The 16508-nt window shown below is 38.5% G+C and overlaps 1 protein-coding gene and 1 pseudogene across 32 annotated transcripts in view; both read right to left on the bottom strand.

Annotated features, from left to right (window-relative positions):
- HDAC9 (histone deacetylase 9) overlaps positions 1–16508 on the bottom strand; it is a 974909-nt gene that overhangs the window by 371921 nt on the left and 586480 nt on the right. The window lies entirely within an intron of this gene.
- Positions 1–16508, bottom strand: part of LOC109489020 — a 53781-nt pseudogene that overhangs the window by 11913 nt on the left and 25360 nt on the right.

The following is a 16508-nucleotide window of genomic DNA, read 5'->3' as shown; positions in this document are numbered from 1 at the left end:
AGAAATATAAGAGTAAATCTTTTTAGATATAAGACCAAAAGAAAAAGTGACCCCAAAAGTAGATAAATTAAGATATAATCAGAGGTAAAACCTTTTCTTTCAGGACACCACCAAGTAAATAATCTACAAATCAGAGAAAACGTTTGCAAACCATATACCTGATAAGAGATTTGTACCCAGCATATATAAAGAATTCTTATGCCTCAATAACAAAAAATAATGCAATGCAAAAATTAAGTAAATTTTCTGAATAAACATTTCTCTAAAACACATCTACAAATGGCCAATAAACACATGAAAAGATGCTCAACATCATAAGCTATCAGGGATTTGCAAATCAAAACCACAATGAGAAATAACTTCACAACAGCATCAGTTTATAATCAAAAAGATACATAACTGCAAGCTGGTGAGAATGTGGAGAAATTGGAACTTTCATACACTTGATGAGAAGGTAATACAACACAGCCACTTTGGAAAAGAGTTTGGCAGTTCCTCAAAAAGTTAAACAATGAGCTAACGCATGACCTAGCAATTTCAATAATATGTATATACCAAAGAGAAATAAAAATATGTCTTACAAAAATTTAAACATTGAATGTTCACAACAGCACTATTCATAATAATGTAGAAACCATGGTGTATTTATGCTGTGGAATACTATCTAGCCACACAAAAGTAAGTTTTTTGTTGTTCTTCTTTCACAAATACACAACTTATTTGCTACTTTCAGGGGAAATTTAGGCATCAAACTCCAAGCTGATAAAACACGAATACCTAAAGCTGTATAAATATCCCGTCAAAATAAATTTTAGTAAATTAAATCTTAATATCTTTAAATTTAAGAACCACAAGCCTGTCTATTAAGTCAGGGTCATAAATGAAACAACACTAAATGACCAGAAACACCCCATAAGGCATAGCCCAAGGCCACCAACAGGCCTCCCTCCTCCAGGGGCTCTGCTGGGAAGATGGGTCATCTGGTGGCTAAAGAAGGTTGTGATAAACTGTTGAAGCCAAACATTTAACAACATACAATAGATTTTACATAATGGAGCTAAGTCCTAAATTCTGGAGAACTTGGTTAATCAGATTATCTGCGAAGGAAAAGAAAACAGAGCAAAGGCAGAAGTCTCAGAAGCATTTGAAACTAGAGGTGTCAGAGCCTCTGACCTACCTGTTAGCAGCCTGGGAGGTCAAATGAGCACAACTACCCTGGGAAGCTGCAGGTCAAGAAGCAAAGAGCTGCTCCTGCTGAGCCAGGTCCCCTTGACTCTAAGAGTCCCTACCACCCTCTGAGAAAGGTCTGCTCTCAAAGTATGTGAACAGAAGGTTTCAAAGGAATCCTAGTAGCTCCAATGCCATGTTCCACGGGCAGAGCCATGCACATTGTGTATGAAGTCTCAAACATCCCAAAAAGTATCAGGAAGAATTGCATAGTTACACAAAGAAAAGAGTTAGTGCCAGAAGGAGACACCTGTGATGTACTGTAAACATCCAATTTCACTGTGACCTGTCATTTCAGCTCCAGAAGTCAAGTGGTCAGGCCTCCCACGCAGAGCTCCATCTCACACGAGGCAAAGGCACCAGCTCCTCCACAAGTCCCTGAGACAGATGAGGCGAAACTTCTACTTCCCTTTAAAATGATTAAATAAATCAATGCAATATGTAGCAGCACTTTGAGGCACTTCTAAAAGGTAAAAACACTGGATAGGTTATCCACACAGGGAAAGTAGATAAAAAATCTCTCGCCTGAGAAATACAAATCAGAAGCCTTGACTGCTGTTCCAAGCCAGGGTCAGGCAGGAGGAACCGGGCTCCCAGGATGGCCTAGGCCTCAACGCAGAGGCCCAGGAGATTGTGAAAACGCGTAAGCCACGTTGGCTAAAAAAGGCCAAGCGATTGCCCCTGGTAGGCAGGGCGGTCTCCCTGGTGCGCGAACTGGTAACGAGCAACCACCTAGACCCCAGGGCCACACCGAGGGGCAGGCATCATCACACACTGTTTATGGAGCACTCAAAGTGCTGCCCTTCAAGGATCTTCCAGCTGGGTCGGAAGTGTCCCCGCGCAGGCCTGTGCCGCACTTGGAAAACTCCAGCAGAGGCCCCCCTACCCGGATACCTACTAGGCCTGGATGCCTCCTCTGTGTGAGGACGTGCAGCCTCGCACAGCTGGTCCTGTCTCTCAGCACCCACCTCAGATGCAGAAACAATTCACAACCAGATTTCTAGAGAAATTGTCAAAACCAGGTTTCTTTTCACAGCCAAGCTTCTTCGGCATGGCAGTTGCATCTTGGGAAAAGATAAAATGTTTCTTCGGCTGCCAACACTGTGTTCCTCATATCCTTGAAACCTGTCCTTGCAAAATCTTGGCTTTTTCACCGGATTCACTGGTCCTGCCATAAGGGGAGTTATGCGACTCCTTGGAAACCAGAGAGGCATGCGGCCTGGTCTTCACTCCCGCAGCTGTAGGAAGAGCCGCTGCTGACCAGCAGCTCCAACTTCCAGCCCTCAAACGCCGTTAATACCATCTGGGCGAGCTCCTCCTCCCAGCGCTGAAGCACGTGGTACACGGCACTTGTGATGTTTTGCCATCTCCTTCTCTAATTTTATCCTTCCAAGTTTTACTTCTGAGGAAAGAGAAAATTTCGCTTCCTCCAATACTCCTTTCTCTGTCCAGTTCAGCACAGGCACCAAGTAGGTGGAGTCGCTACATCCTTGTCCAAGTCCAGGCCGGATGAGCCTGGCACAAACGGTACACTAAAGATTTCCGGTCGCACAGCATCTGCTAGGTGGTGAGGAAATAGGTTCCGCCTTCCTGGCGCTGGACGTCCTGGTACAGGCGCCGGGACACGGAGCCCAGCTCTGCAGCAACAGCTCAGGCCGCCCCCTCAGTGGCACCCCCAGGCGCACTCTCCAGGCGGTCTGCAGCCTGCGCCTGCGCGCGATGCTAGCACACCGTCCTTCGCCAAAATCTCCGCAAGCCACACCACAGCACCACAGAGAACACCTTGCGGCCATGGGGGTGAAATGCCTCCAGGTGGTCAAAAGGTACAAACTTTCAGGGCGCCTGCTTGGGTGGCTTAGTAGTGAAGGGTCAGACCTAATTTCTGCTCAGGTCATATCACAGGGTCAAGATGGAGCCCAGCCTCAGCTCCACCTGCACAAAGCAGGGATTCCGCTTGAGATTCTCTCTGCTTCTCCCTCTGCCCTAACCCCCTTTCTAAAAAATAAATGTCTTAAAGAAAAAAAAAGGTACAAACTTTTTAATAAATAAGTCCTGGAAATGTAATGTACAGCATGGCGACTATAGTTAATAATTCTGTATTATATATTCAAAAGAAAAAGTAATGAAGCGATGATGCATGCTACAGCATGGACGAATCCTTGAGAAAATTGCACTAAGTGAAAGGGGACAGTCACAAAAGACCATGTTTTGTACAATTCCATTTACATAAAATGTCCAGAATAGACAAGTTTTCTTTTACGGAGACAGAAAGTAGATCCATAGTTCCCTAGATTAGAGGTGGGGCAGTGAGGAATTACTACTGATGGGCACAGAGTTTCTTTTGAGCGTGAGGAAAATGTTCAAACATTGCGTTGTTGTACAGCTGTGTGAATATATTAAAAACCATTGAATTGTACACTGAAGTGACTCAATAAAGTTGTCAAAAATAACACTTTTTTCATCATAAGGCAAAAGGTTTCTATCCCACTAATTCCCAAGATAAAATTTGTTTACAAATAATCTTTATTTCATTTTTATCTCACCTTTCTTAATTTCTTCTTTTGTGCATATTCTGTTAACATAAATAATACACTGTTATAGTGGTACACTGATATATTTTGGAAAGATATATTTTTACATCTGTTTATATATCTATATAATGATTATATACATAAGTACCTGCTAAAATATTTGTATTACTTGTGATGAAAAAAAAAACTGTAGACCATAAGAGTTGGAGAGTAAAGTTCTTCTTTTTAAAGTAAAACTTTGATAAGATAGAGGATACCTTCAACAAATACATAAGACTGTTTATTATTTCCCTTTCTCCCATAGCAATGGGCAGTATTTCTGAATTCTAGTGTGCAAGAGTGGCACCCAGTCCACAAGAAGCTGGAATAACAAGTTTGTGCTCAACGACAACAGAAAGCACTCACTATTTCTATACTAACCTTCCAGTTCCTAGTGGTGGCCCCTTGTAGCAGAGGTCAGGCTCCAGGTAGATAAATTATTGCTCCCACGTACTCACTGGTTGCTTCCAGTGAGGTCAGGTCAGTCTCACTCCCTTCTTCTCAGGTTCTTCTCATTCCAAACAAGAGTCTTTGCTTAGCATATTTTTCATGCCATCAAACAATATACAAAAAGGCACAAAGGAAAAGTAAAATTTTATATGTCAAATATTATCCTCATTTTCAAATCATGAGGAATCTATAAACAACAGTATGTCTCACAAGGCAGAGCTGTTGGTAGCTGAACACGACAAAGTTTTCAGGTAAAGCATCACCAGCAGAATCAGAGGGAATCGTTTTAAAATGTAACCACCATTTATGCACATGCGCAATGTGAGTGCGTATGGTGTGTAGTTAAAACATGATTCTGGATGGAGGCTTAGAGGTTTATTTTAATACTATAAAACTGAACCTATTTGACAACACTGTTTCTCAATTAGGTGGAATGTTGGTAAAAGTTACTACGTATATGCAGAGTACGTAAATTGCTTCCGATGCATTTATAGACATCCTCAGATATAAGAGTTCCAGGAGAAAATACATTACGAATTTGGTTACACTTTGCATTTATATCTGTGGTTCCTTTAGAAATGTTTAAGACCCAGGCACTTTGCAGTGCTCTTGGAAAATGACCGTTTTAAATCAGTGGGGATTTTACTCCACTACAGAATACAAAAGAAACCACATTTGAATTTTGAAATTAAATAAGTAGCTAGTCCATAATGAGTAATTTCTTTCACAATAAAAAGTAAAGAAAACAAGTTATATTTTTGTTCCTTTATTTGCTTTTTAGCTTCTACATTTTTACAATTGCCTGTAGAAAAAAATTTCAAGAGAATAGATTGAAATTATTTTAATTACATAACAGCCCCGAGGAAGACGAAATTGTGCAATGGCCTAGACTAGCACCCTCTGTCTGGTTGATGGCCAATGAACAGTGCAGCATGAACAATAGAGCGCTGGTCTAGAAATAATAGCCTGAAGATAAAGAGAGAAAAATAGGGGTTTCTTTTGACTATGATGAATCTTTTGAGCATTTCCTTTATTCCTCCCCTTTGATAATTAGAGTCCAGATATAAAAAAAATCATAATGAGAGGGATGACAAGCAATATAAATCATTGCTATTTAAGACACATGAATTAGATGGATTTATCTTGAATAAATGTTCTTAGCCTAGGTTCTCTGGACAAATTCTAGTGGTTATAAAACCCCTGAAATTGTGCATAAAGTTGTGTAAGTATGTGCATCTGTGAATCTTCTGGAGACACAGTCTGCAGCTTTCATCAAAGATGTTCTTAATTTTAAAAAAAATGTTATGAATCACAGCACTAAAAAATGCCTTAATAATATCCCACTAATTACAACTTTTAGGTTTCTCTATTAATAAACCAGTTTTATGTCCTGAGTGGATTTTTTTTTAAACCTATGTGTTTAAACATGTAACAAGGTGGGTCAAGTAAGTTGGATGGAACTCCCACAGAATCAGTCATTTAGGTTTTATACCTTCACCTCTCAACCCAAGAAAACATCTTACCAAACTCAACATTAGGAGAACTACTATATTTCACTACCAGTCTCCAGATCCAATTACATGTGTGCAGATTACCAAATATCAAGTTCTAGAGAATGTGTGATTTTATGTCCATTTCACCCTGTCTCCCAAACCATGCGTGCATCAAAGGCAAGATACTCCAGTTTTCTTTTGTCACCAAACTAGAAGTCAATTATTGATAGCTCTCTGCTAAAATATTTGGCTAACAAAAAAAGGAAGAGAAAGAATATTGTTTAACCTGTATTCCTTCTGACATTTAACCACAAGCATCCTCTTAAAACAGAAAACTTTCCTCTTAAAATAGACAAGTGTTTGAGGAGGCACACAGCTCAACCTGTAGCATGTAAGAAAACATCTTAAATAAATACTTGTCTCTATAAGTCGGAGTTGAATGTTGCTGTTTCCTCCACAACCAGACCTTTAACAATAATCCTAGAATAATTTGCTAAGATAAATGTAATATAATACACCTCAAAATACTTTAATTTTTGAAAGGAATGCCTTTGTAAATATTTCCTCAAACCTAAAATATAAATATCACAAAAAAAGACATTGTAATTTGAACAATTCCGTAATTATTTCTTGACTTTGGTGGAATTTAATGAATTAATTAATCTGTCCACTCATTCACTATATTAAGAGTCTATTAGATATTGGGCATCATGTTAGAAAACAGAAGATACAATGATGAACAAAACAGATACAGTCATTCCCCTGTGGATTTTATAGTCTGGTGAGGGGGACAAATATTCATCAGTTCCGCACAGAGAAATATAGAGGAGCAACAGAGGTAAGGGTATATGAAAGTCAAGAAAAACCTCTCTGAGGAAGGGATATTTAAACCAAAAGATGAAGAATGAGAAGGATTTAAATTGACAGAGAGGAAGAAGAATGTTCCATGTGGAGGGAATAGCATGTTTAGAGTGGGTCTGGTGGTAGGGCACCTGGTAAGTACCATGGAACAGGTGCAGGTCAGCATGCATATTTATGATGAGAGGAGGGTGCAGGAACATGTAGAATGAGACTGCACAGGATTTGTGTCCTATCTAAAGAGGCTGAATCTTAATCCTAAAAGCAATGGCAAGTCAATGAATAGTTTTAAGCTCCCAAGAATTTGGGCCTGGGGATTGGATGTTTAGTAGGGTTGATAAAAACAGGTTCATATTTTGAAATGATCATTCCAGCAGAATAACTCATATTTTATGTAGGGCAGATAACTTAATATTCATGCACCTTCCTAAGGAAACTAAATAAAATTATTAAAAAGAGTAAAAACTCCTGGGTTTGTACTCCAACCCTATCATTTTACAAATGTGACAATTAGAGGAAATTTACATAACCTCTCAGAGCATCTTTATAAAATGCAATAATGTGTATCTGATGAGTATTTTTTTTAAACTAAAATTGACTCTCTATTAGCAAAATAACAGGCTGTTGTTGGGTCCATCTTCTACCTTATCTCTGGTCTCATGACTGATGTCACAGTCTCAAGGTTGTTCAATAATGTTTGCCCACTTTAGCAACCATCAAATATGGTGCTTCTCATCAGATTCCATGTTTGTTTAACTCCTTTGCCAGAATTCTACACGTTTATTTTTCTTACATATATTTTTAATGTTTTACTGAGATTTTATATTAATAAGCTCCTTGTATTAAAGCCCTGCCTAGTTATCAGGATAACAAGACAAAGCTTTGTATATCTATTGTGATGTCTCTTTTCCTTTATCTATTGGTTTCTAAAATATTCCTGGTCTTAACCGCCAGGGGTCAATAACTGTTATCAGCTCACCTATCATGCTTATCACAATACTGTGAAGCTTACAACACTGTTTTAAGTAGTAACTTGGCCCACAGTCAGGAAAGGTGTGCAGGTTGTGCTGAGTGGTCTCACTTGCTGCCATAAATTGTCGACATCCACCAGGAGCCAAATTTTCCTCTATTAAACTGCTCACAATTATTTCTAAAGGCTATTGTCCACTGAATAGGCATATCAGACTCTTCAGTCCTTCCATACAGCTTGTGTTGTTTTAGCCTCAACTTAGATTAACTTCAGCTACCTGATTTTAGTAGCGTTCATCAAGTGGGAAAACATGTTTCTTATTACAATAGGATGTCCATTTAGGTCTCTGATATTTTTCAAAATATTGTATAGTTTTTGAAAGAGCATAGTGGTTAAGGAGTATGGAATTTAAAGTAGATTGCTTGGATTTGAATTCTAGCTCCGTTACTTGTTAGCTGTGTGATTTTGGAAAAATTAATTAAATTCTCTAAAATGAAGATGGTACTATCACCTATGTCATAAGATTGTCCTAAGTGTTGAATTAGTATATTAATATACACATTTTATAATGGTGCCTGGCATATATTGAGCATTATGCAATGTTAGTTGTAGTTATAATGGTTGTCATCAATTGCACAAGAGCTTATCAGCAATAATAAACATTGTTTGGAATTAATTCTTTAAACTTATAATGTGGAATTAATTACAGGGCAATGTTAATTGTACTTTTGTTAAAACGCTCAATTAAAAGTATTTAATCAGGATAGCGTTTTGTTAATATTCTGATGGTATATAAGAAGGCCTTTCCATTTGTAGCTTGAAATAACAAACTAGTACTTAAATTGGTACAATGATCATATTGCCTGTGGTAAGAATTTTTTCAGCGTTTGCATCAGAAATGACTATTTTCATTTATTTATTTATTTTAGTGATTCATTTTTATTAACCAAACAAAAAAATAAAAAAAAGAAATGACTATTTTCATAAATTTAAAAAGTTAAATGATGATGATTCTCAATTTCAAAAAGTTTTCCCAGGGAGGGGTTAAGATGGCGGAGGAGTAGGGGACCCCTTTTTCAGCTGGTCCCCTGAGTCGAGTTGGATAGGTACCAGACCAGCCTGAACATCCATGGAATCAGCCTGAGACGCAGGAAGATACATCTGGATCTCTACAAATGAACATCTCCAGCGCTGAGTATTGAGGAGACACGGAGACCCTACCCAAACAGGGTTGCCTGAGTATCAGCGTGGCAGGCCCCTCCCCCAGAAGGCAGGCTGAAAAATCAAGAAGCCCACATCTCTAAGATCCCTATAAAACAAGGGCGCATGGCCTGGGTCCTGGTCAATAATTTGGGCTCTGGACAACCCCGCAACCTCTCCTCATCAGAATGACGAGAAGGAGAAGACCCCCCAGCAAAGAAAAGACAATGAGTCTGTGGCCTCTGCCACAGAACTAATGGATACGGANGATGTAACCAAATTATCAGAAATGGAATTCAGAGTAACAATGGTCAAGATGATGTGTAGACTTGAAAAAAGTATTAACAAAAATGTAAATGAGAATATAGAATCTCTAAGGGTGGAAATGAAAGTGAATCTGGCAGAAATTAAGAATTCTATGAGCCAAATGCAGTCAAAACTAGAGGCTCTGACAGCCAGGGTAAATGAGGCAGAGGAACCTATTAGCAAATTGGAGGATGGGTTAGTAGAAGAAAAAGCGAAAATAGAAGCTGGACTTAAAAAAATCCACACCCACGAATATAAGTTACAGGAGATTACTGACTCAATGAAACGATCCAATGTCAGAATCATTGGCATCCCCGAGGGAGTAGAGAAAAACAGAGGTCTAGAAGAGATATTTGAACAAACTGCAGCTGAAAACTTCCCTAATCTAGCGAGGGAAACAAACGTTCATGTCCAAGAGGCAGAGAGGACCCCTCCCAAGGTCAACCATGACAAACCTACACCACGTCACGTCATACTGCAATTTGCAACTATTAGATCCAAGGATACAGTATTGAAAGCGGCCAAGGCAAAGAAATTTCTCACATACCAAGCCAAAGGTATCAGAATTACATCAGACCTATCTACACAGACCTGGAATGAGAGAAAGGGTTGGGGGGGCATTTTTAAAGTTCTTTCAGAGAAAAACAGGCAGCTAAGGCTCCTTTATCCAGCAAGGCTGTCATTCAGAATTGATGGAGAAATAAATAACTTCCAGAATCGCCAGTCATTAACCAATTTCGTAACCATGAAACCAGCCCTACAGGAGATATTAAGGGGGGATCTATAAAGGTAAAAAGGCCCCAAGAGAGATACAGAACAGAAAGTCACAACCAATACAAACAAAGACTTTACTGGCAACATGGCATCATTAAAATCATATCTCTCAGTACTCAGTCTCAATGTGAATGGCTTGAATGCTCCCATAAAACGCCACAGGATTGCAGATTGGATAAAAAGAAATGACCCATCCATTTGCTGTCTACAAGAGACTCATTTTGAACCCAAAGATACATTCAGACTGAAAGTAAAGGGATGGAGTACCATCTTTCATGCAAATGGACCTCAAAAGAAAGCTGGGGTAGCAATTCTCATATCAGATAGATTGGATTTTAAACTAAAGACTATAGTTAGAGATACAGAAGGGCACTATATTATTCTTAAAGGATGTATCCAACAAGTGGATATGACAATTATAAATATATATGCCCCCAACAGGGGAGCAGCAAGATACACAAGCCAACTCTTAACCAAAATAAAGAGACATATAGATAAGAACACAGTAATAGTAGGGGACCTCAACACCCCACTATCAGAAATAGACAGAACACCCTGGCAAAAACTAAGCAAAGAATCAAAGGCTTTGAATGCCATACTCGACGAGTTGGACCTCATAGATATATATAGAACACTACACCCCAGAACCAAAGAATACTCATTCTATTCAAATGCCCATGGAACATTCTCAAGAATAGATCATGCTCTGGGACACAAAACAGGTCTCAGCCAATACCAAAAGATTGAAATTATCCCCTGCATATTCTCAGACCACAACGCTCTGAAATTGGAACTCAACCACAAGGAAAAACCTGGAAGAAACTCAAACACTTGGAGGCTAAGAACCATCCTGCTCAAGAATGACTCGATAAACCAGGAAATCAAAAAACAAATTAAACAATTTATGGAGACCAACGAGAATGAATACACAACGGTCCAAAACCTATGGGATACTGCAAAGGCAGTCCTAAGGGGGAAATACATAGCCATCCAAGCCTCACTCAAAAGAATAGAAAAATCTAAAATGCAGTTTCTATATTCTCACCTCAAGAAACTGGAACAGCAACAGAGGGACAGGCCTAACCCACTGACAAGGAAGGAGTTGACCAAGATTAGAGCAGAAATCAATGAATTAGAGACCAGAACCACAGTAGAGCAGATCAACAGGACTAGAAGCTGGTTCTTTGAGAGAATCCATAAAATTGATAGACCACTGGCAAAACTTGTCCAAAAACAAAGAGAAAGGACTGAGATTATTAAAATTATGACTGAAAAGGGAGAGGTCACGACCAGCACCATTGAAATTGCAAGGATTATTAGAAACTTTTATCAACAGCTATATGCCAAAAAACTAAACAATCTGGAAGAGATGGAGGCCTTCCTGGAAACCTATAAACTACCAAGACTGAAACAGGAAGAAATAGATTTCTTAAATAGGCCAATTAACTATGAAGAAATTGAGTCAGTGATAAACAACCTTCCAAATAATAAAACTCCAGGCCCAGACGGTTTTCCTGGGGAATTCTACCAAACATTCAAAGAAGAAATAATACCTATTCTCCTAAAGCTATTTCAAAAAATAGAAACAGAAGGAAAGCTACCAAACTCATTCTATGAGGCTAATATTACCTTGATCCCCAAACCAGGCAAAGACCCCCTCAAAAAGGAGAATTACAGACCGATTTCTCTAATGAATATGGATGCCAAAATCCTCAACAAGATCCTTGCTAATAGAATCCAACAGTACATTAAAAGGATTATCCATCATGACCAAGTGGGATTCATACCTGGGATGCAAGCATGGTTCAACACTCGCAAATCAATCAATGTGATACATCATATCAACAAGAAAAGACTCAAGAACCATATGATCCTCTCAATTGATGCAGAAAAAGCATTTGACAAAATACAGCATCCTTTCCTGATTAAAACCCTTCAGAGTGTAGGAATAGAGGGTACATTTCTCAATCTCATAAAAGCCATCTATGAAAAGCCTACTGCAAGCATTATTCTCAATGGGGAAAAGCTGGAAGCCTTTCCCTTAAGATCAGGAACACGACAAGGATGCCCACTCTCGCCACTATTATTCAACATAGTACTAGAAGTCCTTGCAACAGCAATCAGAAGACAAAAAGGGATCAAAGGTATCCAAATCGGCAAAGAAGAAGTCAAACTGTCTCTCTTTGCAGATGACATGATACTCTATATGGAAAACCCAAAGGAATCCACTCCCAAACTATTAGAAGTTATAGAACAATTCAGTAAGGTGGCAGGATACAAAATCAATGCCCAGAAATCAGTTGCATTTCTATACACGAATAACGAGACTGAAGAAAGAGAAATTAGGGAATCCATCCCATTTACAATAACACCAAAAACCATGCGTTACCTTGGAATTAACTTAACCAGAGACGTAAAGGACCTATATGCTAGAAACTATAGATCACTTTTGAAAGATATTGAGGAAGACATAAAAAGATGGAAAAATATTCCATGCTCATGGATTGGAAGAATTAACATAGTTAAAATGTCCATACTACCCAGAGCAATCTACACTTTCAATGCTATCCCGATCAAAATACCGAGGACATTTTTCAAAGAACTGGAACAAATAGTCCTTAAATTTGTATGGAACCAGAAAAGGCCCCGAATCTCCAAGGAACTGTTGAAAAGGAAAAACAAAGCTGGGGGCATCACAATGCCGGATTTCGAGCTGTACTACAAAGCTGTGATCACAAAGACAGCATGGTACTGGCACAAAAACAGACACATCGACCAATGGAACAGAATAGAGAACCCAGAAATGGACCCTCGGCTCTTTGGGCAACTAATCTTTGATAAAGCAGGAAAAAACATCCGGTGGAAAAAAGACAGTCTCTTCAATAAATGGTGCTGGGAAAATTGGACAGCTACATGCAAAAGAATGAAACTTGACCACTCTCTCACACCATACACAAAAATAAACTCCAAATGGATGAAAGACCTCAATGTGAGACAGGAATCCATCAAAATTCTAGAGGAGAACATAGGCAACAACTTCTATGACATCGGCCAGAGCAACCTTTTTCACGACACATCTCCAAAGGCAAGAGAAATAAAAGATAAAATGAACTTATGGGACTTTATCAGGATAAAGAGCTTCTGCACAGCCAAGGAAACAGTCAAAAAAACTAAGAGACAGCCCACGGAATGGGAGAATATATTTGCAAAGGACACCACAGATAAAGGACTGGTATCCAAGATCTACAAAGAACTTCTCAAACTCAATACACGAGAAACAAATAAACAAATCATAAAATGGGCAGAAGATATGAACAGACACTTTTCCAATGAAGACATACAAATGGCTAACAGACACATGAAAAAATGTTCAAAATCATTAGCCATCAGGGAAATTCAAATCAAAACCACACTGAGATACCACCTTACGCCAGTTAGAATGGCAAAGATAGACAAGGCAAGAAACAACAATTGTTGGAGAGGATGTGGAGAAAGGGGATCCCTCCTACATTGTTGGTGGGAATGCAAGTTGGTACAGCCACTCTGGAAAACAGTGTGGAGGTCCCTTAAAAAGTTAAAAATTGAGCTACCCTATGACCCAGCCATTGCAATACTGGGTATTTACCCCAAAGATACAGATGCAGTGAAGAGAAGGGCCATATGTACCCCAATGTTCATAGCAGCATTATCCACAATAGCTAAATCGTGGAAGGAACCGAGATGCCCTTCAACAAATGACTGGATTAAGAAGCTGTGGTCCATATATACAATGGAATATTACTCAGCTATCAGAAAGAACGAGTTCTCAACATTTGCTGCAACATGGACGGCACTGGAGGAGATAATGCTAAGTGAAATAAGTCAAGCAGAGAAAGACAATTATCATATGATTTCTCTCATCTATGGAACATAAGAACTAGGATGATCGGTAGGGGAAGAAAGGGATAAAGAAGGGGGAGGTAATCAGAAGGGGGAATGAAACATGAGAGACTATGGATTATGAGAAACAAACTGAAGACTTCAGAGGGGAGGGGGGTGGGGGAATGGGATAGACTGGTGATGGGTAGTAAGGAGAGCACATATTGCATGGTGCCCTGGGTGTTATACGCAACTAATGAATCATCGAACCTTGCATCAGAAACCAGGGATGTACTCTATGGTGACTAACATAATGTAATAAAAAAACATAATAAAAAATTTTCCCAGGTTTCTCCTTACAACCGATCTTCAATAATTCTATATTCCCTGAGATTGTCCTATTTGATACACTGCACTGTATTAAAGTATTTATTGATTTGCATTTATCCATTCCTACTTGTATGGATACAGACCAATAGATTTCTTTTTAATATCCAAAAGGGGATATAGCTATAGCTTAGTATTTGTAAAAGAACCTTGCAATATCTAAAAAGAACAAACGCATAATATAGTACTATTCGACAATGCTTAAAATTTTAGTTTAAGATCCTGTCTGGTATTATTTGGTTTTAGTATAACATTTAATTCTGAATAGAGTGAACAGAGATAATGTAAATTTCACTAACATAAGTTCCTGGCTAACATGAATGAACTCTTCAATTTAAGTTATTTTATCTCTCCGATAAATCTAAAATAATATTATCATGCATATTTATGTATGTTATTATTAATGAAGTATCAAAATTGCTACCGTAAATTATATTTATAAAGTAAATTGGAAAATATGCAATAAATATGAATAAAATATTTAAAATGATTATGTTCAATTATCACTGAACTTACTATATTTGGTCTTTTACATGTCAATGAACACGCCATACCTAGTGTTAATGGGGTGACTTTTTATCTGCTGCATTCTTCAGCAAAAAAATAAATAATAATTATTTGTTCACAACTTGCTCACAATTTGTTAGTAAAAGCCTAAATTGTTCTCATTATTATTGCATGGTAAGTCTGTCATTAGTTATACCTGGAGATTTTAAACCACAATTCTTAGAATATGGGGTTTGAAGTATGGTCAGTGGAGGAGGTTGCAACAGATGAGGGAGGAGAAGAAAATTGAAAGTGTGTTGTTAACCATCTTTAGGAGTTTTAACCTCATTTTGAAGGTAGTGAATATTCACTGGCATGTTTTTGAAGGAGAAAGAACATGATTATATTTGCATTTATGGAGGACTTAGTACTTCATTTTAGTTGAATGGAAACTGAAAGACTGGTGTTGGCAGAGCTGATGAGTCATGACCAGTGGGCATTGGGGGAGCCACAAATCCTTCATCCTGCCTACCCAATGGTCCCTGACTCTGTTGGACATTTGCTTTGGTTGATATGAGTTTGCTTTGTGTTTGGTGAAAGGAAAAAGAGGAGTTCTGGTGGGTTATGAGAGAAAAGATGGGAAAAGACGAGGAACGGAGAGGAGCAAACAAGTCTGCCCTCTGTTTGGCCCCACTGAATGGTTATTGGAGCTCCAGGAGACCAGGCCTTCAGTTAAAAGGTGAAAGACCTGTTCTTGAATGAGATTTAAGGAAAAAGCACTGTTCTTTTGGGCCTCCTGTGATAAAATGGGTCATAAAGTTTGAAAGAGGGCATTTTCTCATTTCTGGCAGAAGAAATCGTCGAAGACTAAAGGAAATGAAAGACTTTTTGGCATTCTGCTGATTGTAAAGCTTTGAGAACCAGGAATGCAGCAACCCAAGGAGTTGGTGGTTCTCAAGTGAGCACAGACTCATTCCTGAACACAGAAGTACTAGAGGGGCATTGAATCAGGCTCTTGTTCCAGAGTTATGGGGTTGGGGACTATCATGACAGCAGACGTTGGGTAATGGATGCAGATGTGACCTAATTTATTCACTGGCCAGCCACATGGATTACACATGAACCCAATGAGTCAGACTACCAGAGACAAGCAGGAGACTCTATGGTAATCCAGTGTGACAGTGCTGGGTGGTCAGACCCAGGATTGCAGTCATGGACTGGAGAGAGGAAGATGGACCTAAGAGCTATTTAGAAGCAAGAATCAACATAATTTGATGAATTGGGAAAATGTTCCCTACTTGAGGGAAATGGGGAGTAATGATGAAGAGCATTCGTTCTGAAATCAAACTGTTTTGGGTTTATCACTCAGCAGCTGTACAACGATAAGAAGTTACTTAACTTCTTGAAACCTTGTCCCATATTTTGAATTTGCAAATTTTGAATAACAGGAGTATCTATTGCTGGTATGTAATAGAGATTCTTGTCAAAATTAAATGAGATGATCCACCTAAGATATTTAGCAGAGTGCTAGGTACATTCTGCACATCCAGAACATATTAAAAATCATTACCAAACTTTCAGAGTATTCAAACTATGAGTAAATCAAATTGTTAATTTTAGAAAGTCCTATCTATATGTAAATTTTAAATGTATGTTACTTACCATTGTTAGTCTAAAAATCATATTTATTTATATGTATAAATATACATACACACATATGTACGGTTGGCTAATGTTCACCACTGAATAGTAATAAAATGTGCTAATACGCTTTTTTTCTCTACCATGTGCTCTTTATTATTATTTAAACTCAAGTGGCTTTCCTTTTTAGGGCATAGCACATAATTTTTCACTTAGCTCATCAGAGAGCGATTGATGTACCTTCAACTCCTGGGCATGAATGCTAGTCATTCTGTTTGATAAACAGAT

The sequence above is a fragment of the Ailuropoda melanoleuca genome, chromosome 1 (assembly GCF_002007445.2).
Source record: "Ailuropoda melanoleuca isolate Jingjing chromosome 1, ASM200744v2, whole genome shotgun sequence".
NCBI classification, from domain to species: domain Eukaryota; kingdom Metazoa; phylum Chordata; class Mammalia; order Carnivora; family Ursidae; genus Ailuropoda; species Ailuropoda melanoleuca.
Note: the sequence above shows the minus strand (reverse complement) of the source record. Positions and strands in the feature narration are given on the sequence as shown.